The 18,731-nt window shown below is 40.8% G+C and overlaps 1 protein-coding gene across 5 annotated transcripts in view; it reads left to right on the plus strand.

Annotated features, from left to right (window-relative positions):
- MYO5A (myosin VA) overlaps positions 1-18,731 on the plus strand; it is a 209,533-nt gene that overhangs the window by 50,302 nt on the left and 140,500 nt on the right. The window lies entirely within an intron of this gene.

Genomic DNA, 18,731 nt, shown 5'->3' on the forward strand with positions numbered 1-18,731 from the left:
AGGTGTAGGAATCCTAGTTGTACAATAATGAAGTGGATTTTTGTTGCTCCTGATTTTGCTTTCCTTTTGCCATCTGTGCAGCTGTACAGTTTCTTAGAGATCTATTAAAGGAACCAGCAAGAGCCTTAGGACTCTGGACTCAGGGCATACTGTGCTTGATGCTGTGTCTGGTCTGAGATAGTTTTGTAGTCTGGATATATTGTTCCTTGGAACTTTAAATTTCCTTGTGAATGAGATGTTTGGGCTAGATCATCTTTAAGCTCTTTTCTGGTTCTGAAGTTTCACACTCTCAGTGGAGTTTGAAATAATTAGGGGTTTTCCTAAATCCTGCAGGTGTTGCTTAGGTGGGTTACTAGTAAACACTGAATATAAATACATGAAATTATAGATGATTTAGTTGAGGTTCTTTGGATTTTAGCCAAGGACTCTGCTGGTGTTTGGCAATCATATTTCCATGGTGATTAGTATTTACATAGTTCTTATTTCTTCACACATGAAAAATAATAAAGACATGCTATAAAAATTAAAGGAATCAATGTTCCTGTCATAATTACTAGAACCAACACTGTAATTGATATAAAAAGACAGGCCTCATTTATATAAAATTACAAATTTGAATAAAGTAGATAATTTTTAAAACTTTTTTTAGAGTAGTGTAGGGTTCACAGCAAAATTGAGCGGGGGGTGTGGAGGGGGGGTACAAAGATTCCTTATATACCTTCTGTCCCCACAAGCACAACCTCCCTCATTATCAACATCCCCCCACTGGAGTGGTATATTTGCTATAATTGAAGAACCTACATTGGCACTTCGTACTCAGCTGAAGTCCACAGTTTACATTGCAGTTCACTCTTGATGTTGTACATTTAATGGGTTTGGACAAATGCATGTACTTATCATCATGGTCTCATACAGAATTTTTTCACTGCCCTAAAAATTTTCTGTGCTCTGCCTATTTATCTCTTCCCTATCTTCACCCCTGGAAACCACTGATCTTTTCAGTTTCCATACTTTTGCCTTTTCCAGAATGTCATATTATTGGAATCATACAGCATATAACCTTTTCAGGTTTCTGCATGTGAGTTCCTGGCTTGAGAGCTCATTTCTTTTTAGCATTGAATAATTTTCCATTGTCTAGATCAGTGGTTCTCAACCTTGGCTGTACATTAGAATCACCTGGGAATCTTTTTAAAATCCTGATTTCTGGGCCTCATCCTCTGGAAATTGTGTTTCTTTGTTACGAATGTTGTGGCCCCACCCCATAACAAAGAGTGTGTCTCTTATGGATCTGAGGAGTTGTAATCTGGATGGTCCCACTCTGACCACTGGGTACACTGGCTGTTGGATCTCTAAGGAGGTGCTAATTTAGCCTCTGCCTGGGGCTACCCAGCAGGAGCTACACAGAGATCTGCAGAATCCTCTTCTTTTAAAAAAAAAATATATTTTATTGATTTTTTTACAGAGAGGAAGGGAGAGGGATAGAGAGTTAGAAACATCGATCAGCTGCCTCCTGCACACCTCCTACTGGGGATGTGCCTGCAACCAAGGTACATGCCCTTGACCAGAATCAAACCTGGGACCTTTCAGTCTGCAGGCCGATGCTCTATCCACTGAGCCAAACCAGTCATGGCCAGAATCCTCTTCTTTGTTTGGGGTTTGGAGGTGCCCAGATGTGGCCCAGCTGTGAAGCAATGCAAGCTGCTGTGGGGCCTTGGGCCTTCTTTTGGAAGTTCTGGGTCTCTCTGACCCAGCTACAGTTTGTTAGGTAATTTTCAGAATGCAAAGGGCCAGGCCTTTCATATGCAAAAGCCTCTGCGCACAGCTTGGGTGGGGCGGGGTCTCAGTGGATCAACAGGGCGGAGCAAACAGCTATGGCTGATCCTCAGTCCTACCCTAAGAGGCCCCGCCTCTCAGTGTCCTGTGCTAATCACTTCAAGCACCTCTGAGATAAAGCCGCCCTCCCATGCCAGACAGTCCAGTTTCTCCCCGTATGAGTCTGGGTCCCCAGAGACTCGCCCGGAACTGGAGTTCAGAGCAGTCAGGAGCTTGAGACTCCCTCCTAATTGAAAAAGACAACCGTGTCCTCAGTTGCCCAGTCCTTTCCACGTGCACCTCCGTACCTCTGCACTTTACTTCCGCACCTCCTCTGAGTCTCAGTGTGCTTTTCTCTTTCCTTCTAGTTGTAGAATTTCCACTCAGCCAGCCTTCCTGTGGTTCTGGATGATGTCCGTTTTGTCTTTTAGTTGTATTTTTGAAGTGGTTGTGCGAGGCAGCAATTTCCGGTGTTTACCTATGCCACCATCTTGGTTTCTGGCCTTTCTATTCTGTTTCATTGCTTTATGCATCTCTCTTTCACCAATACCACACCATTTTGATTACTGCAGATATATAGTAGGTCTTGAAGTCAGATAGAGTCAGTCCTCCAACTTTTTCTTCTCAAATTTGTGTTGGCTATTCTGGGTCTTTTTGTCTCCCCATATACTAGTAAGTTTTAGAATTAGTTTATAGATATCCATAAATAACTTGATGGGATTTTTTTTTCTGGTCTTGGTTAATATGTTTTTATTTTTTTTTAATTAAATCTTTATTGTTCAGATTATTACATTTGTTCCTCTTTTTCCCCCCATAACTCCCCTCCTCCCAGTTCCCGCCCCACCCTCCGCCCTCACTCCCCACCCACTGTCCTCATCCATAGGTGCACGATATTTGTCCAGTCTCTTCCCGCATCTCCCACACCCCTTTCCCCCCCAAGAATAGTCACTCCATTCCCTTTCTATGTCCCTGATTCTATTATGATCACCAGATTATTTATTCACTTGATTCTTAGATTCACTTGTTGATAGATGCATGTTTGTTGTTCATAATTTGTATCTTTACCTTTTTCTTCCTCTTCCTCTTCTTAAAGGATACCTTTCAGCATTTCATATAATACTGGTTTGGTGGTGATGAACTCCTTTAGCTTTTCCTTATCTGTGAAGCTCTTTATCTGACCTTCAGTTCTGAATGATAGCTTTGCTGGATAAAGTAATCTTGGTTGTAGGTTCTTGGCATTCATCAGTTTGAATATTTCTTGCCATTCGCTTCTGGCCTGCAAAGTTTCTGTTGAGAAATCAGCTGACAGTCGTATGGGTATTCCCTCGTAGGTAACTGAGTTTCTTTCTCTTGCTGCTTTTAAGATTCTCTTTTTGTCTTTTGCTCTTGGCATTTTAATTATGATGTGTCTTGGTGTGGTCCTCTTTGGATTCCTTTTTTTGGGGTTCTCTGTGCTTCCTGGACTTGTAAGTCTATTTCTTTCACCAGGTAGGGGAAGTTTTCTGTCATTATTTCTTCCAATAGGTTTTCAATATCTTGGTCTCTCTCATCTTCTGGCACCCCTATAATTCTGATGTTGGTACGCTTGAAGCTGTCCCAGAGGCTCCTTACACTATCTTCGTATTTTTGGATTCTTTTTTCATTTTGCTTTTCCAGTTGGGTGTTTTTTGCTTCTTCGCATTTCAAATCTTTGACTTGATTCTTGCCCTCCTCTGGTCTGCTGTTGGGAGTCTGTATAGTATTAGTTATTTCAGTCCGTGTATGCTTAATTTCTAGTTGGTTCTTTATCATAACATCGAGGGTCTCATTAGATTTCTTGAGGATCTCACTACATTTATCGAAGGCTTCTAGACAGTTCTTAAGAGACCTTAAAAGTGTGGTTCTGAACTCAATATCCTCCATTGACAGTTTTGTCCTGTTTCTTTGTCTCCGCATTTTTTATGCTTTCTTGGTGCACCCCCTAGTGGTCTTTGTGCGCAGTCGTGTTGTAGTTAAGCCTTGATTGTTGTCGGCAATACTGGGGGTGATTTGACCTCCAAGCTAACTGGCTATGAGAGTCCGCTGTGTCTCAAAATTATTATTAATTAATGTCTAACCACTATGTTGTACACCTGAAACCAGACTCAGAGGAGGCGCAGTGCTGAAGTGAAATACTAAGGTGCGGAGTGCACGCGGAGCGGGCTGGAGGCGGAGGGCGCGGTTGTTGTTTTCAATCGGAGGGAGTTTCAGACTCTGAGCTCCAGATCCGGGCGAGTCTCTAAGGACCCAGACTCAAACGGGAGAAGCGGGACTGTCTGGCTTAGGTCGGAACTTGAAGGCAGCTTTCTCTCCGAGGTTTGCAGCGGTTGCTGGGACTCTGTGAGGCAGAGCCCCTAGCACTTGATGGGATTTTAATTCCAATGAATCAATAGATCAAGTTGGGAAGAACTTACTTCTTGAAAATACTGAGTCTTCCTAACCATGAACATGAAATATCTCTCTACTTATTTAGTTCTTTGATTTTATTCATCAGAGTTTTGTAGTTTCCTCATATAAATCTTATGCATATTTTGTTAGATTTAAATCAGAGTATTTCATTTTGGGGGGGGGGTGCTAATGTAAGTGGTATGGTCTTGTTGCTGTTTTTAAATCCTCACCTGAAAAGTGAGGATATATTTTTTTAATTGATTTTTTTAAAAAGAGAGAGTCAAAGGGAGGAGTGAAGGGGTGGGGGGAGAGAGAGAGAAGAGAGACATCTATTTAGAGAGACACATCGATTGGTTGCCTCCCTCATGCGCCCTGGTGGATGGAACCTGTAACCTAGATATTCCCGTTGACTGGGAATCAAACTCTCAACTCTCTGGTACGTAGGCCGACACTCCGACCACTGAGGAACACTGGCTAGAACAATGGTATGATGTTTTTACCTTCTTTTTTTATATATACATATTTTTATTGATTACAGAGAGGAAGGAAGAGGGAGAGAAAGATAGAAACATCAGTGATGAGAGAGAATCATTGATTGGGTGCCTCCAGCACTCCCCGCACTAGGGATCGAGCCAGCAACCCAGGCATGTGCCCTGACCAGGAATTGAACTGTGACTTCCTGGTTCATAGGTCAAAGCTCAACTACTGAGGCACGACAGCTGTGCTGGTGTTTTTAATTTCAAATTCCACTTGTTCATTGCTGGTGGTAATTTTTCATATAGTGTGCTTAGCAAGTTATCCATAATCATACATATATACATGTACACATACTGATCATTCACATTCCAGGCATTGTTGTAGATGGTAGAGATGCAACAGTGAGCAAAAATAAGCAGGGTGGAGCTACTGGGGGAGAGTGACAAATGTCATGTCACAGCTGTGCTAAGCTCCCCAAAGCGGAGGTTCACAGTGCTGTAGGGCACTCAGAGCCGCAACAGCTGATGAGATGGGGGTGTGTACTTCTCTTGAAGAGTAAAGGCCATTTTGAGGTTTGAAAGAAGCCTAGTGGTTAATGAGGAAAGTGGTAGCAGGCAGAGGGCATGCACTGTGAGAAGTCCTGTGAGAGGTAGAGTCTGTCACCTTTGAGGAACTGAAAAAGGCCAGTGGGTTTGAGTGCAAAGAAGCAAAGGGGAATATAATGAGAGAGAACGCTCAAGGGAGGGGAGGGGCCCGTGACTTTGTAGGCCAAGGGTGGGCTAGGATGTGGGGGTTGGGGTAGAGCCAACAGGGTATGGTCATAACAGTCACTGTCAGATTTCTTGATACAGTTTTCACTTTCATCAAGGTGCAAACAGGTAGCTTTCTTGCACAATTCTCTCCTACAAAGAAACAATTTTTTTAAAAAAATCTCTTCAGGAGTGCACACATAGACTAATAGAGAAGAGCAAAGCCAGGTTGAGATGGAGTGCAGGGCAGGGTCAATCCCACTACCCAGTTCTGGTCTCCCTTCCCAGGAAGGTCTCAGAGAAAGTGTCACTCATTTATGACGGGGCAAAGGGGCAAATGTTCAGATGTCATAGACTTTCAGTGTTCATAAAGAGTGGATACAATGGAAGAAAATTTGCACTGTCAAGCCACTATAGTAAAATGGATCTATAAATACATATTGAACAAAAGTACAATCATAAAATGATGCTGTTTTACAACTTGTCCTTTTTCCACTAACAGTATCTTTCTGTGTCAGTACTTTATTCTTTTAAAGTATTTATATAATCGATTATATATTACTACAGTTATATTAACCTTTATATTAATATTCCTAGATATAGACTCTCGGAATCAAGGATATGTATATTTTTAAAAACGTTTGGTTTTATTATTAAATACTTACTAAAAATGCAAAATATAGGAATACATAAAGAACAAAGTTGAAAGTCTGGCCTCCTCCCAGCTTGTTATGCATTCCTGAAATAGACATTTTACATGGTGAAAGAAATGACCAAATTGCAGTCTAATAAGGTTGTGCCTGTTTATCTATGAAAATGCCTGATTTTCTACTCTCTTTCCAACACATGTTATTATCAATTCTTTAATAACCTTCAATCAGCACACAAAATTTTAATTGTTTTAAATTTGCATTTCTTTAATTATTAGTGAGATTAAACATATTTTCTTAGGTTCAATTTTTAATTTATTTTTTTTTTAGTGGTGCTTCTGTGAGTTGTCTTTTGCTTTCTCTTGCCTGTTTTGTTACTGGGTTGTTAATCTTTTTCTTAATAATTTGTAAGAGCTCTTTCCACATTAAGAGAATTTGTTATAAGTTTTTTTGTTTTTAGCCAATATGTATTTTGACTTTGTATATTGCTACACAGAAGTTTTTAATTTTTCTTAAACACCTTTTGAGCTGACCTTTCTTCCAAATACAGGGTCTCGGTCAACTTTCATAGCTGCTTTTTCCAGTTAGAAGGACACTTAAAAAAGAGAGATAACGGATGGGATAAGGAAGCAGCTTGTAGCCCATAGGTAAATAAAGGCTTCTATTTGGAAGCAGACCAGCAGGGTTCTTTTCATTTGGTGACTAACCCTGCCTGCAGGGTGTTCTCATTTGTCCTCTCGCACCCAGCTCCTTACCGGGGTCCCTCCTTTGCCCCCCTCCCCTTTATTTCCAAGGCAAGAATCTCCCCTCCAGCTCCCATAATTCATGCCTTCATTCCGCAATAATAGCAGCTAAACTGCCCTCCAAGCCCCTGTCCTTAGGTAAAGTTGACTGCCAGTCCCACCAGTGCAAGCCTCATTTGCCCAATATGAATGACATCTTGGGAGCAATTTTGTGTATATTAGATAAATCCTGTCTACAGACAAAATGTGATAGTAGTGTACACATGAGTGGGGGAGAGGACAACTAATCACAACTAGAAGCTGTACAAGATGTTCTTTTTTTTTTTTTTAATATATTTTATTGATTTTTTTTACAGAGAGGAAGGGAGAGAGATAGAGAGTTAGAAACATCGATCAGCTGCCTCCAGCACATCTCCCACTGGGGATGTGCCCGCAACCCAGGTACATGCCCTTGACCGGAATCGAACCTGGGACCCTTCAGTCCGTAGGCCGACGCTCTATCCACTGAGCCAAACCGGTTTCGGCACAAGATGTTCTTTTGATATGATTAAAGAACAGCCAATTATGCCCTGTCAGCGTGGCTCAGTGGTTGAGCGCCAGCCTATGAATCCAGACGTCAAGGTTCGATCCCTGGTCAGGGCACATGCCCAGGTTGCAGGCTCGATCCCCAGGGTAGGGCATGCAGGAAGCAGCTGATAGTGATTCTTTTTCATCATTGATGTTTCTATCTCTCTCTCCCTCTGCTTTTCTTTCTGAAATAAAATATATATATATATATATATATATATATATATATATATATATATATATATATATATATATACACTAGGGGCCCCGTGCACGAAATTCGTGCACTGGGTGTGTGTGTGTGGGGGAGTGTCCCTCAGCCCAGCCTGCCCCCTCTCACATACTGGGAGCCCTCAGGCGTTGACCCCCATCACCCTCCAATCGCAGGATCGGCCCCTTGCCCAGGCCTGACGCCTCTGGCTGAGGCGTCCAGCCTGGGCAGCGGGGACCCGCAGCTGCAGCGGCCCCGCGATCGTGGGCTCCGCTTTAGGCCCAGGCAAGGGACCCCTAGCTCCTGGGACTGCCAGCTTCGACCGTGCCCAGCTCCCATCGCTGGCTCCACCCCTACTTCCTGCTATCACTGGCCAGGGCGGCAAAGGCGCCTGATTCTCCGATCATGGCTGGGGGGCAGGGCAAAGGCGGCCCCAGGGCCGCCTTTGCCCTGCCCCCCAGCTCTTAGCTCCCCCCTGGGTTTCTGATCACTGTCAGTGGCAGGGGGCTTCTTCCTGCTTTCCCTTTCGCCTCCCTGCATTGTGCCTACATATGCAAATTAACCGCCATCTTATTGGCAGTTAACTGCCAATCTTAGTTGGCAGTTAATTTGCATATAGCCCTGATTAGCCAATGAAAAGGGTAGCTCGTACGCCAATTACCATTTTTCTCTTTTATTAGTGTTGAGATATATATATATATATATATATATATATATATATACATATATATATATGTATATATGTATATATATATATACACATATACATACATATATATATATATAGAAAAAGAATGGCCAATTAGAACTAGGCTGTGAGAAACATCTGGTCACTCATTGCCCTGCTGGAAAGCCTTGGTGAATCCCTTTCTTCTGCAGTATAAATGCCAAACTGCCTACATGGTAATGTGACATCTTTCACATTCTGGTCCTAAACTATTTTTAAAGTTAGCTAGACACTGTGCTAAGCACTTTGATTCCACACACATTTATTGAGTACCTACTAAGTTGCCAGACATTGTTTTGATTCTGGAATTAGTGCTAGTTCCTGCTCTTATAGGGCTTTCAGGCTAGTTGGGAAGACAGATAATCCCAAGTAAATAAAGCAATTTATAGAGTGGCCCAGAGGGGCCTTTCTGAGAAGGAGATATCTAAACAGACCTAAAGAGTGAGAAGGAACCAGTTGTGAGAGAGTTGAGGGATGAGGGTAGGATGCTCTAGGCCAGTAGTTCTCAACCTTCCTAATGCTGCGACCCTTTAATACAGTTCCTCATGTTGTGGTGACCCCCAACCATAAAATTATTTTCGTTGCTACTTCATAACTGTAATTTTGCTATTGTTACGAATCATAATGTAAATATCTGGTATGCAGGATGTATTTTCATTGTTACAAATTGAACATAATTAAAGCATAGTGATTAATCACAAAAACAATATGTAGTTATATATGTGTTTTCCGATGGTCTTAGGCGACCCCTGTAAAAGGGTTGTTCGACCCCCAAAGGGGTCGCGACCCACAGGTTGAGAACCGCTGCTCTAGGCAAAGGGCAGAATAATAGCCTTAAAGTTGGAAAGAGTTTGGGATGTTATAAGAGCAATAGAAGGCTGGCACAGCCAGAGCTCAGAGGAAGGGAGAATAACCCAGTGATATTTAACCCAAGGGCAGGGACCAAATGCACAATTCATTGTAGAATATAGTAAAGTAATCAGGTTAAACACAGTGAGGTGGTTGGGGTGTGTGGTGTTGATGACAATATAATGTAATGGTCTTTAAACTTTATCTCATTTATCTGCATAACAATTACCTGATGTAGGTATTATTAATAACCAGTTTTATGGATGAGGACTAAGGACCCCCAGGAAGGTAGTTGGGTAATTTGCTCAAGGTCATATAGTTTGAAAGTATTGGAGCCACTAAATCTGTTCGATTTCAAAGCCTATGCCTTTAACCTTGACTCTGGATTCTATACTACCTAACTGCTTAATTTTGTAAGTGAGAAAAAATTCAAATTTAGAGGAATTAAAACTAACTTAGAATGGCCCTAGCTGGTGTGGCTCAGTTGGTTGAAGTGTTATCCTGTGCATCAAAATGTTGCTGGTTGCCCTAGCTGATTTTGCTCAATGGATAGAGCGTCAGCCTATGGACTGAAGGGTCCCGGGTTTGATTCTGGTCAAGGGCACATGTCTGGGTTGTGGGCTTGATCCCCAGTGGGATCCCTCCCTTCCTCTCTAAAATCAGTAAAACTATATTTAAAAAAAAAAAAAGTTTGCTGGTTCAATTCCTAGTCAGGGCACATACCTGGGTTGCAGGTTCAATCCCCAGTGGGGGCACATATGGAGTCAACCAATCGCTGTTTCTTTGTTTTCCTCTCTCTCTCTCTCTCTCCCCCTTTCTCTCTCCCTCCCCTTCCCCTTTCTCTAAAATCAGTAAAAATATATCTTTGGGTGAGAATTTTTTTTTTTTTTAAACTAGAATGAGTAAGAGGATGTGAGGCACTGTTAAAAAAAATTGGCCCTTCAATTTGGAAGGATCAAGAATGAACTGTTCATCTGGTAGAAGCTCAGAAAGCTATGAAGCACAGGAAGTGGGCAATGTGGACTTATTCACTATATAAATAAGAACTCAGGTGCCTCTCTTGAAGCTTCAAAGAAGTAATTACAGGCCAAATAAAAGGAAGTACTTTTTCTACAGTGGGGAGTAAATAGAAGCTGATTATCCCACATGCAGATTGAAAATAATATAAATTTGGAGCAGCTTTTATGAATGCTAGAGTGAGCTAGCCTAACAGAACCTTATTTATATGAAGCACACTAAAATACTAATGAAATTGTCTGTAATAGAAGCTTAAATAACTACCTAAGAAAATTAAGAAAAAATGAGTAAGTTAAATAAGTAAGGGGAAACAAACTCCGTATATTAACAAAAATGAAACCAATTGTAAGTTGATAATTTAATTTTAGGATTTTTATGTATTAAGAAGAAACACGTAGCTCATAGATTTATTTTTCTTTAAGTGAGACTGAACTATAGAGGGAGAGAAGGAAATAATATTCTTCCTCAGGCATCACAGACAGAAGTAGATTCTCATTTCCAGGCAAATCCATTTTGATCTGGGAGAAGAGTGTTGTGAAATCAGTTTCAGGACACCAGGTGGACCTCTGAGGAGAACCTCTGCTTGCTTGTGCAACATTTGTCTTTAAAAATAAAAATACTCTTTCAGCATATACAATTGGAATAACTCCTGCTGAAGAACAAATGTCCTTTATTTCTTGAACTATGAGACTTTTACAACCTGAGATAGAGTGACAGTTGATTTTAATCTTTCTGTTATCCCCAACCACTCCAATTCTGATTATCTTTTTTATTAGTTATGCCATTTAGCCTCTAGGCCAGTGGTTCTCAACCTTCCTAATGCCGCGACCCTTTAATACAGTTCCTCATGTTGTGGTGACCCCCAATTTCATTGTTACAAATTGAACATAATTAAAGCATAGTGATTAATCACAAAAACAATATGTAATTATATATGTGTTTTACGATGGTCTTAGGCAACGGCTTTGAAAGGGTCATTCGACCCCCAAAGGGTCGCGACCCACAGGTTGAGAACCGCTGCTCTAGGCTGTCGCAGTTTAGGAAAGAAGAGTATAACCTTGGTTTCTCTAGAAGTTTGGGGATTGTTGAGAGTTTTATGACCTCAATATCTAATTATTTCTGCTTGTTGGCTCTCCAGTAATTGTCTCACCATGGTCAAGGTGCAAGCATGGCCAGCAGCTGGCTTTGGCCCAATACTAGTTTTTCTGTGGTTCTCCTCCTCCTTTAAGGTAACTCTGAGAGCACCTGCCTCCTGGATACTCAGCATGCATCTAGTAGTGTCTTCAGTATATCAAATGAACTCGGTAGCCTTATGTTATTAGCCTAGCATGTTATATGTGTAATTAAAATATGAATGCTACAAAGTAGAAATTATGGGTTTTGTTCAAACAGTTTTTATAAGGATTCTGTCCATCAGAAGTCTACTCAAGTTATGGGTAGAAGGATAGGCAGTACATAAGATATAAATATGAATACATTTTACTCACCTAGAGGCTCTTCATGTTTATGTATGTTCTGTTCATCATCTTTAAAGTAACCTCCTATTGACAAATTCTATTTCATTTGGACAAGCCAGCCTTGTATTTTTAAGCATGGGTGACTGGTTTACTGCTTTTTATCCATGCTTATAGTTGGTAGCTGACTAAATTATTTTTAATTCTCTTCTATGATTTCTGCAATGACTGGCTTTCTGTTTTAGGATAGCATTTCAAATCCATGGAAGCTCTGGGGGTCCTAAAGACTTATTCATTTAGTTAGTTATTCCAACACACATCTCTTGAGCATCTACTTTGCTAAGCACTAGGCCAGGTATGATGGTGATGCCAGAGGATAAATCATAGATCTTGTCTTCGAGGAGGTCACAATCTAGTTAAAGAGATAGGCCTATGAAAAGATAACACGGTAGTTAAGGAAGGCTTTTGGGGGGTCATAACAAATTGAGTTTTAAAGTGCTGTTTTATTTTCAAGAAAGAACATATATTTCTTTTAGACAAAAGTTTAAAAAGTAGAAGAAAAGAAGGAAAAAATACAGACATAAAATGGAGTCAGCAGCGTGGTTAAGAACAATATGTACAGTAACGATCTGCTCTTTTTATTCAATTCTGACATGTACATTGTTTTTTCACATTTAAAATGCATCTTATCATTGATGGTATCTTAGCTTTGATAAACTAGGACATCAGTATTCAATAGGTAGTTATTGGGCACCTATTGTAGATCAGACACTATGTTTAGCCCTTGACATAAATTTTAAGCAAAATAGACATAGTTCCTGTCCTCATGTCCTTTATATAAAAGTACAAGATTATGTGAGAAAGTATAACAGAGGGGCTTTATTTAGATGGAGAAGTCAGGGTCTTTCAAAATGGTAGATATTTAAGCTGAGATGTGAAAGATAAGTAGGAACCAGTAACACCACAGTGAGGCTAAGGGTTCCAGGCTAAGAGAAAGTATGAGAGAAGGCCTTGAGGCTTGAGGTAGCATGGCTTGTGTAAGTTGTTGAAGGAAAAAGTGCAGATGGCCCTTGGTGGGGTGGAGAGAGGGGCTAAGCAGTGGGAGTAGGGGGGACTGTCATGGGATGAGACTGGTTCTCCAAGACCTTCTGGAGGCAGATGCCAAGTAATACAAGGCTCAGAGGGTTATGTGGATGTTTTATTCTCAGTTACTAAGGATTTTAAGTAAGGCTGAGACATCATCAGATTTTTCCATTTCAAAAAGAACACTCTGGTTACTTAATAGCGAATGGGGGAGGGAAAGCTTGGTAGTTATTTTTAGCATCAGGGTGAGCGATGATGGTGCTAGGATTTGGGAGGTGGCCATGAAGGTGGAGAGAGGTGGTCGAGCGTTTCTGTACATTGGAGGTAGGACTTAGTGGTGGATTTGATGTAGGGGCCCAGAAGAAGGTGATGGTAACTATCAGTTTTCTCCCAAGAGCTGGGTAGAGATGCCTGTCACTGACATGGGGATACTGTAGGAAGGACAGATTTAAAAGGCAGTGGAAGAAGAGTTCTGTTTTAGACTTAAATTTAACATTGTTTGAGATACCTCGCCCAGAGGTCTGGGCTAGAGATAGAAATTTGGGGGAAAATGGTATTTAAACTCAGGAGGGGGTGGGATACAATGTAGATATAAAAATAACAATAATGATCTCTAATCATAACTATAATATTAGTATTTATGAGGATAGCTAATACCTATTGACTGCCTTGGGTGTGTTAAGCAGTGTTCTGTGTGCTTTATATTAACTGATTTAATCTTCATGATAGCTGTATGTTGTAGGCATTATTATTACTTTTATTGCAGATGAGGCATAGAAAAACCACAGGGCTAATAAACAATAAAACCCAGACAGTTTGGCCCTAAAACCTGAATGCTTAATACTACATTAGAAGAGGAGGAGACTCAGCTCAGAGATCTGGGCAATGCCAACATTTAGAGGTTGGATAGGAAAGATGGACCTAGCACGAGAAACTGAAAAGGAGTGATTTGAAAGGTAGGAGGAACCATGGGAATGGGATGTCTCAGGAGCCAGGCAGAGTGTTCGGTTGGTTGTTAAGGTCAGTGATCAAACGCTGCTGAAAGATGGGCTCTTAAAGGACACAAGGCATTAAGTGGGTGATGAGGGTGGGAAAAGGGTCTGCCAGGCTTTGGGATAATGTGAGTAAAAGAGATAGATATGGAGGAACCAGACGCTATTTGCACTTGTGATAGGGTCAAGTGCAGGCCAGGAGTGGTGGGAGTGAGACTGGAGAAGCACGCAGGGGCCAGATCATGAAAGACCTGTAATGTACCCCAGGTGAGCATCAGACCATGATCTTAGCAGAACTGGCTGTCCCCAAAGCTGGGAGCAAAACAAAGGGAGACACTTGCTATAAATGGAGGGAACTATATACTGGTGTCTGTTTATCTGTGCTGTCTCATGTAATGTATATATTGTTTGATTTCTTCAGAATTTACCATGTTGAGACATTTTATTTAAGAATTAAATTTCCCATGACTTCTTTTATCACCATATCATTTGTCGGAGTGGTACATATTCTGCATAGGAGGAAGATATCTATAGCAAAGGTCTGTATATACTTAAATTGGGAACAAGTGTTGAAAACGGTAGAAAAGTATGTGTTGTTTCTCTTGATTGGGTAACTTTGGTCATAATCAGGAGAAACTGATTCATTGGGATTATGTTTGTTTTATTATTTCTTAAACTGTATATCCTAAGCATTTTTATTTCCTTTTTTGTTGTATTTTTTGCCCTTTGATTTTTAGTATGGAAGGGAGAGGTAGAGAGAGAAACATCAATATGAGAGAGACACATCGATTGCTTGCTTCCCGCACATGCCCCACTGGGGCTGGGGATTGAGCCTGCAACCAAGGTATGTGCCCTTGACCAGAATTTAACCCTCAACCCTTCAGTCTGAGGGCTGACACTCTATCCACTGAGCCAGAGTGGCCAGGGCCTAAATATTTTGAAGTCAGAGATTGTCCTGGGTTTGAATCCTGGCCCTGTCATTTATTAGCTGGGTGCTTTGGGGCTCGTTATTTACCTCTCTCAGACTGTTAAATGAGGGACTTCTTTAGTAATAACTGTAAAGCCTATTGCAAGAATTACGTAAAGGAGAGGAAAGTTAGGAGTGCTCTTCATCCTAATCAAACAAACAGCCTTGGGATGAATATGATCAACATGATTCCTTTCTTTGTCGGAGATTTCATTTTAATTTTGATTATTTTACTTGTTTAGAGTTTTGTAATTTATCCTCAAATACCACTAGCTAATTGTAGATGGAAATAATAATAATTTTTCTTGATGTGCATTTTAAGACTATGCTTATAAAGTGAGACCTAGTTCTAAAAATAATCTCTATAGGAATATTACAGAACTGCAGTATCTGAAAATAGTCATTCCATCTCACATGCAATTCTAGAGTTATTTAATTTTTGCTATTGGATGGTGACAAAATATGAACAGTTTGCAAAGTTCTTGTTTCCTTCATGAATTTAAAATAATTTCAATGTTTGCTGGAAGCTGACTTGAACTTAATTTACTTTTAAACCATGTACATTTTACTGTACATGCAGGGTAACTTCAAGAGTTATAAAGAAATTAATTATCTTAAATCATTTTATTTATTTTAAATATATTTTATTGATTTCAGACAGGGAGGGAGAGGGGGAGAGAGATAGAAACATCAATGATGAGAGAGAATCATTGATCTGCTGCCTTTGGCACGCCTCCCACTGAGGATCAAGCCCACAACCCAGGCATGTGCCCTGACCGGGAATCGAACCGTGACTTCCTGGTTCATAGGTCCATGCTCAACCACTGAGCCAAGCCAGCTGGGCCATTTTGTTTATTTATAGAAGTAAATGATCCTGAAATCATTCATTTATTAAAATTTTAGTCCTTGGCATCTCAGATTATTTTTTTGCTATTATTCCCTAAACTCATTTTTGGTAGAGCCTCATTCTACGGGCAGAGCCCATTGGGATACTGAAGAATGGATGCCAGGCTGATTACTGTGGCTTTGACACATTGTCCTAGATGAGATATTCCTAAGTCTCACCTGATGACATGGACTGGTTTAATGGCTGTTTCCATTATGATACCAAGAACATTTTTTGAGTGAAGGAGAGTTTTTCTTCATGAAATCTACTTTTTTAATAAGGGGCAAGTGTGGTGGAGTGGGAAGAGTAGATATAGATTTGAACCACAGATCTACCACTTCTAAGGTCTGAGTGTCCATGTCTGTTACAGTGGGTTAGTAATAGGGTTATGGTGACAATTGAATGGAATTAGGTATGTACAGTGACTAGGCCTCTATTAGGACAGAGAAAGTGCTTAATAGCTGTTAGCTCTCATTCCTCACCACCGGTGTCAGGTTCCTGAGGCAGGTTGGTGTTTGTCACTTTGCTCAACAGCAGCATGCATTGCTACAAAGCTACAGCAGGACCACAGGGCACTTCGCTCTTCACTTCCAACCCCACCCAGAGGCACCATGTGTTCACCCCAGCTCTTCTTTTCTCTTTCCCCCCATTTTAGTGTGACCTCCTCACCCTGCCTACGCCTCTGGCTTACCTTTCTTCCCATCTGTTCCCCTTTGCTGCTCCAGGAGGTGGCTGTGGAAGTGGTCACAACACTTTTGCCTTCTGAGTGAGGAGTTTTGGGGATTGGGATGGGGCACTCTGTTCTAGAAGTTAGGGGTAGCTTTCACTCTAAACACATGAATTATGAAGGGATTACAGTGTGGGTTTGTGGTGGGGGAGAGAAGGATGTTTAATTACTTCTCTATTATTTAAATGCCTGTCTCTTTTTCCTTCTGTCACACCAAGATTTCAACATAACTCAGTTGTCTAGTATTGCTTATATTTTTCTCTGTTTCTGGAAATTGTAGACCTTTTCAGAAGATTCTGATAGCCTCTTGCCAATACTTCATTTAGTCTGCTCTCTTAGAGTGCAATTAATGTCTGAGGCCAAGAATATACATATCACAAAAGTTTATTAAGAAATGATTATAGGTAGGCCCTGTGTTAAGTGCTGAAAAGGCAAGATGAATAAGATGTACCCCTTCTCTTAAGCAGCTCACAGTCTCTAGAGGGAGATAGGCGTGCAAAGTCATCATTTAGTGGGACAAGGATCTAGTGGAAGATTGTATGAGGTAGTGGGGACAATGAGAATGGAGTGCCAAATGGTAAGTCAGGAAAGGCCTCTTAGAGGAGGTGGTGCTTTAACACAGGTATGAAGGCTAAGCAGGAGTCTGCTGGCTGACAAAGAGGAGGGCTTGTGTTCCAGATGGAGGAAACAGCTAGAGCAAAAGCACAGTGTGAGGCAGCAGGGCTTTTTTGGGTACAGCAAGCCCATAGTTTGCCATGGAGAATAGCAGTGGTGAGGGAAAATGACATGTTAAAGAAGATATTCCATTGAGGAGTTTCAATAATAGTAATGTTCTATTTCTGACCCAAGTGGTGGGTATATGGGAGTTCATTATATCATTCTTTCATTCAACAGTTATTTGTTGTGTGTGTGTATGTGTATGTATAAAAGTTCTGGAAAGCCCATTGTGTGCTTTAGGGTAGTAGTTTCTGAATTTTTATATCGAATATGCATTAAGGGTTATATGAATTGCTTGTAACCGTATGGATTATCAATATATATGTCTGTATGTGTATAAAAATTTTGGAAAGCCCATTATGTGCTTTAGGATAGGAGTTTCTGAATTTTTTACATCAAAACATGTGAGAAGGGTTATATGAATTACTTAGTAACCATGTGGAATATCAATGTTAATGTCCGGGTTCAGAGGCTGCTGTATTGATGATTCAGGATTCCTCTCCTGCTTCAGTTCCTAGCCTCGAGGATACTTAGTTTTTAGCACAGGCTTTTTAGAATTGTCACATAAGGCATTCGTTTTTGCAGACATTCACAATGGGATATCAAAAATGAATCAAGGCACATCCCATGTTGCCAAAGCTGCTTACGATGTAATAGGGGAGCTAGGAAAGATGTACACGTGTTGGTTCAGATTTTCGAGGACTGGTCATTTACTCTGTCAGTGCTGTCTTGTTCTCAAAATGTCTCAGGCATTGAAAACAACTGCTTTTGGTGCCCACATCTCAGAGTTCCTTGACTGACAAAATGCAAATTAGCAAAACTTCCAGCGAGCATCAGCACTAATCAGGATCTCTTGAGTGTCGTCATGTGGTAGGAAATAAAAAGAAAGATGACTGGTGCTTCCTTAAGGGTACAGGGATGGTGTAACCCCTGAGAAGGTATGAGGGCTAAGCTAGGCTGAGCCAACACTGTGTACTACCCCTTTCTGCCAAGTACTAGTGCAAGCATGACCCCCAAACCTGCCTTTCCAGTGCTGTGCCATTAGATTCTGAGAATTACCTCCTCAACGCCAGCCAGGCCTCATTAAGTTGTATTGTGAACAATACATGGTTTTTATTTTCCTTGCAAGCTATTAGGCAACTTAACTCTGTGGTGGCATTGTTTTCTCAGATTTGAATGTTATAAAATTAAGCCCATCTCCATTTTGTCCGTCTTTCTAATCAGGTGTTCCTTTGAATTATTTAAATCTTCTTTGGTATGTGTTTACATTTTCACATTATCTGCTTAAATCTTTTTTCTCTTTTCATCTACAGTTTTTTGTGGGGTTTTTTGTTGTTGTTGTTTGTTTGTTTGTTTTTGTTTTAGTGACAGTACCTCAGATCCCAAATCCTTCTCTTACTAGTTCCTACATCAGATGTTTACTCTTTCTTTGCCTACTGCTTCTTTGCCTACTATTTCAGGAATCTCTCTTAAGTCTCTGGCTCCTCCCCAATCTTTGTGGCTTCATAAAAATATCATGTGGTAGGTCTGTGAAGTTTGCCTTTGTTACCTTTCATCCAAGTTCTCCCATCTTTTTTAAATTTTTAAAAAAATATATTTTATTGATTTTTTACAGAGAGGAAGGGAGAGGGAAAGAGAGCTAGAAACATCGATGAGAGAGAAACATCGACCTCCTGCACACCCCCCACCGGAGATGT

Source organism: Myotis daubentonii, chromosome 1, assembly GCF_963259705.1.
Source record: "Myotis daubentonii chromosome 1, mMyoDau2.1, whole genome shotgun sequence".
Lineage (NCBI taxonomy): Eukaryota > Metazoa > Chordata > Mammalia > Chiroptera > Vespertilionidae > Myotis > Myotis daubentonii.